The sequence below is a fragment of the Eubalaena glacialis genome, chromosome X, assembly GCF_028564815.1.
Source record: "Eubalaena glacialis isolate mEubGla1 chromosome X, mEubGla1.1.hap2.+ XY, whole genome shotgun sequence".
Taxonomy (NCBI): Eukaryota; Metazoa; Chordata; class Mammalia; order Artiodactyla; family Balaenidae; genus Eubalaena; species Eubalaena glacialis.
In genome coordinates this window covers 4,592,966-4,597,696 of record NC_083736.1, presented here as the reverse complement: position 1 = coordinate 4,597,696, position 4,731 = coordinate 4,592,966, and the positions used below count along the sequence as shown (strand labels likewise).

The following is a 4,731-nucleotide window of genomic DNA, read 5'->3' as shown; positions in this document are numbered from 1 at the left end:
CTTGGCCCCCAGGCCTTCAGTCTGGCTCTCAGCTCCCAAAGTAGCCAGCCTCTTCCTGCCTGGTGTGAGAGATAATTGGTCAGCTCGGGCGCCATAACAAAACACCATAGGTTGAGCGGCTTCAACAATAGGAGGTGATTTTCCCACAGCTCTGCAGGTTGGAAGTCCAAGGTCAACGTTGCCAGACGGTTCCTGGTGAGGACCCTCTTCCTGCTTTGTAGAGGGCCACCTTCTCGCTGTGTCCTCACACGGTGGAGGGAGAGAAGGAGAGAGCTCTGGGGGACATTGATCCCATCAAACCATGACTTCATTTAACTTTGATTACCTCCCGCAAAACCCCACGTCCAGATACAGCCACATGAGGGTGCTTGCCTCGGCAGCACATATACTAAAATTGCAACGATGCAGAGAAGGTGAGCACGGCCCCTGTGAGAGGATGACCCGCACATTTGCGAAATTCGTGAAGCGTTCCATACTTGTACTGGATGCCGTAAGACAACCCTGGTTCCTTCGTGGACCCTCCTCTTTGAGGCTTGCATGCTTAAGGATCCCAAACGACTAAGAAATTTTAAAAAAAAGAAGACTGTCATTCATACCATTCACACCTAAAGAATTTTATCTGTTTTGAACATGAACTTCTCCTGCTACACGGAAGTAACAATATGGTAGTCAGTTTTGTATTTGGAAATGTATTGGTAGCAGGGATGTTTTCACAGTTTTCAGAGATTATGCATTCTTCATGAATACTTTTGTACGGCTGCTTGAAAATATGCATTTCCAAACTTGCAGTATAGGTGTGAACGATGTGAAAAACAAATACAGTCACATTACAGCGATATACAGTCCCGTAAGAATTTGGTGGGGTACAAGTCATTCATAGCACGTAGCTTAGACGGTTAGCTCACCAAATATCATGTGCTCACCTGTATTTCCTAGACTACCATGTGAGGAGGTAGCACCAGGTGACTAGTTTTGCCTGACGAGCTGTGAGCAGAGAGCACACATGTCATTTCCAGGTGCAGGTGGCAAGTAGCCAGTACTGGTCCTCCTTCTCTCTCTTCCCTGCAAGGTGTTTCTGGAGGCCACATGCTCCAGATAACGTAGCTCCAGGGCACAGGGAGACCCCATGGCTCCCATCAGACTGTGATGTAAGAAATGGAGCTTTGCTTTGGGACGACCTAAGGGGTGGGATAGGGAGGGAGGGAGGGAAGCTCAAGAGGGAGTGGATATGGGGGTATATGTATACATATAGCTGATGCACTTTGTTGTACAGCAGAAACTAACACAACATTGCAAAGCAATTATACTCCAATAAAGATATATATATATATATATATAAAAAAGAAATGGAGCTTTGTAGCAATTTGCTCCTGATATTTTATGGATTATTTTTTTTAGCAGCATAACCTAGCTTATCCTGACTAATACATGTCTCAAGGCCTTTGGCATGCTGACGCCTCCACCCAGAATGTTCTTCGCTTCTTCTCCTCTTCTCCTCTCAGTTATTGTTTGGGTCTAAAGTCACATTCTCTAGGTTTTTTCCTCTGTCCTCCCAGCCTTTCTCAGGCCACCCTGCTTTACTTCCCCAAAGCCTGCACCTTGCGGGATGCCTTCTCTCTTGTAACCATGTATCTTACTGCACTCTATCCTTCCAGCTCCTAGCTCATTGCCTACACTTGCTTGACCCTCCATAAATGTTCAACTTCTTAGTAGCATGTGCTCAGAAAATACTGAATGGATGGATGCAGGAATGAATGAGGGAATAAAACATGGTGATTCTGTGATCTAACCACACATCTGCTCGGATCTGAGTGGGGAGATCAGAGTTTGCACCTTCAAGTCAAGTCAGCACTTTCAAGGCCACAAAAGCCGTCCAACTTGATTACAGGTAGACCTTTTTTTTTTTTTTTTTTGGCATGTAAAAGATCTTAGTTTATTAATCCTCTCATGAAAAGGCTGCTCACATCCCCACAGATACAGTCACGGCAGAATCTTTACTCCTCTTGTTGCCAGCACCAACATTCGCCTTTGCAGTCCCCCTGACTTTCTTCGTTCTGTTCTTGAGTTCCTTTCGCTGTTTTCTGGACGTCTTTTTCTTCTCATACAGGCCATGTCTTGCAGCCTGGGTTTGGGCTCATTCTTCTCCAGGTAATCCAAGGCATCGTAAACCATGTCAAAGCCAGTTGTCTTGCCACCATCAAAATGGGTTGTGAATCCAAATACAAAGATGACATCTGGTGTGGTCTTGTATATGCATTTTGGCTAGTTTTTTCCCCAAATTTGTGTCTTAGGTCCTGTTGCCTTCCCAGGGTGAAGGACATTGATGCCCGTTTGTTTCCACTGAAGTAGTCAGTCGGTCATGAACTTCCTGGCCCTGGATAGTTACTGTGTCGTTCATGATGGCGGCTGATCTTCAAGCAGCCCGGGAGGACAAGAGCACGGGTAGACCTTTGGAGCGACGGGATTCTGAAGATGGAGGCCCAAGTGAGGAGAAATAAAAGGCTGCATTCCCTCTTAGCCAAGGGGAGGAGTGGATGCAGCACTTCCATGATTTCTGATCCTATAAAGAAAATCACTACATATGCACACAGCTTTACCACAATCACTATGATTATCATGTTTTCTTAGGTATCTATTACCAGAAAGGCAGGAAAATGCCCCGCGTTTCTCACACTTTCCTCCATCACCGTGATACCTCCGTGCATGCCTGAGTGTCATTCAGTTGGCTTGAATCAATACCCGCTGAAGATGAAACCAGCAATTATGGCCCCCCCGGGTCCGCAGAGATCACCCTTGGTTTCTCCTCCTCAGCCAGATCATACACTGGGTCTCTCTTTGCTTTTGTGCTGTGGCTGGCATGTCGCTGCCAGCACCACTGCTTTCTGCCCACCAGCCGCGAGATCTCATGACGTCCTAGACACATTCCTTTGGTGTCTACCAGTGTCCCCCAAAGCGGAGATAATCCAGCCTGAATGTGCACTCAGCACCGGAACGGACCCCGTGGGTTTGGCTGGCAGCCCCCGAGCAGACCTTTTGTATCTGCGTCCCTTTGATGGACAGGCACTGCGGATTCCCGGGACCCAGCTCCCAGAAAGGAGCTCAGCAGGGAAGGGGGACTGCTAAGTATCCTTCCAACATGAAGGTAAATAACACAAATGAGAAGAGAAGGAACTGGGGCAAAGCTCCTGGCAGAGCTGATACGTTTTCGTGGGAGAACAATACCCGGTTACGGGGACGCAAGACCTGGTATTTCGCTGTCGTCCTAATTAATCAGAGGAGGACCAGCCCGGGCATGGTGATGCCAGGTCCCCGTCCCATTGCTGCGGGTTTTAACTTTTGTCCTGATGTCTGCGGCTGACGTGTGATCCCAGGTCTCTCGGGGCAGGCGTGTGATCCCCAGGCAGTGTCACTCTATAAATAACAGGCTGTGCTGGGAATAGCAGACTTCTTCATTCCTCCTGCCAGAGACGACCTCTCAGCTCCTTGGGGGTCAGGACAAGGTGAGAGCCACAGAAAGGTGACAGAGAGACGGAGAGGGACATCACGTAGTGGACTGAAGAGGGTCCTCTCCCAAATTTATGTCCCTGGGAATCTCAGAATGGGACCTCAGTTGGAAAGAGGGTCTTTGCAGGTGTCATTAGTTAAGGGTCTTGGTTGGAAATCATCCTCGTGCCCTCAGTTCAATGACTGGTGTCCTTATAAGAGGAAGGAAAGGAAGGTTTGGACAGCAAGATACACAGAAAAGAAGAACAAGCAAAGACAGAGGCAGAGATTGGAGTGAGGTGGCCACAAGCCAGTGAGCACCAAGGATTGTAGCCGCCACCAGAAACCAGGAAGGACCCTCCCCTAGAGCCTTCACAGGGAGTGCAGGCCTCCGGACACCTTGATTTTGCACTTCTGGCCTCCAGAACCGGGAGAGGATTCACTTCTCTTGTTTACAGACATCCAGGTGGTGGTCATGAGTTGTGGCAGTCACAAGAAACACACACAAACCCCAATGCTGGCATCTTGATGACACCAACACTTCTTTCCCAGGTCTTGGCGATAGGCTGCCTTCCAAACTAAAGAATTGCAAGAGCCACAGAGGCTGTTTCCTTTCTGTTGAACTTGATTTTCCTTGAAAATCCCAAATATGGTCCATACCCCCCATCATTGGGCTGCTGCCAGAGGCCCTTGAAATCCTTCAACCATTGGCACAAAGATGCGGAAATAGAATCAGGGGCTGGCAAGCCAGGAGGGTTGAACTGCTTCTCATTTGTTTTCTTTGCACGGGAAAGAAATCAGATAATCCCATGCAGGACCCCGGGGTGAGAGCAGATGAGTAACGACACAGAGCTGAAAATAAGCTTGTTTTTCACACCACCCTCTTGTTTTTATTTTATTTTTGTCACAGAACCATGTTGCGACAAAACCAAGTTTAATTACTTCACACCTTGCACCTCAAGGTATGTGATTACTTTGAGAAAAAAGAATATCTAGATCCTGCCGTGCCGCCCACCCTGGACAGGCACCGTGGTTTTTACAAAGGTCCATCGACGCTCTTAGGATCTGAGGTTATCAAGGTTCTTTTTGTGGACGCTTGTCCATGCCGGGGACCCGCTGAAGCTTAGTGTAGAGTGCACTGACTGGGGAGACCGTAGGCGCCTTTGCCACGCCACCTCCCTCCGGGGTGAGTCAGTAATCACGGCAGGAAAGCAGGGAGGGGGATTATAGCCTCTCCAATGGGACATT

The 4,731-nt window shown here is 48.3% G+C and overlaps 1 non-coding gene and 1 pseudogene across 1 annotated transcript; one reads left to right on the top strand and one right to left on the bottom strand.

Moving 5' to 3' along the window:
* Positions 1-364: 364 nt before the first annotated feature.
* On the top strand, positions 365-471 carry LOC133082775 (U6 spliceosomal RNA). The gene has a single exon (XR_009699003.1). It is a non-coding gene; the product is annotated as a U6 spliceosomal RNA (small nuclear RNA).
* Positions 472-1,960: 1,489 nt separating this feature from the next.
* LOC133082669 (small ribosomal subunit protein eS24-like) lies at positions 1,961-2,398 on the bottom strand (annotated as a pseudogene).
* Positions 2,399-4,731: the final 2,333 nt, after the last annotated feature.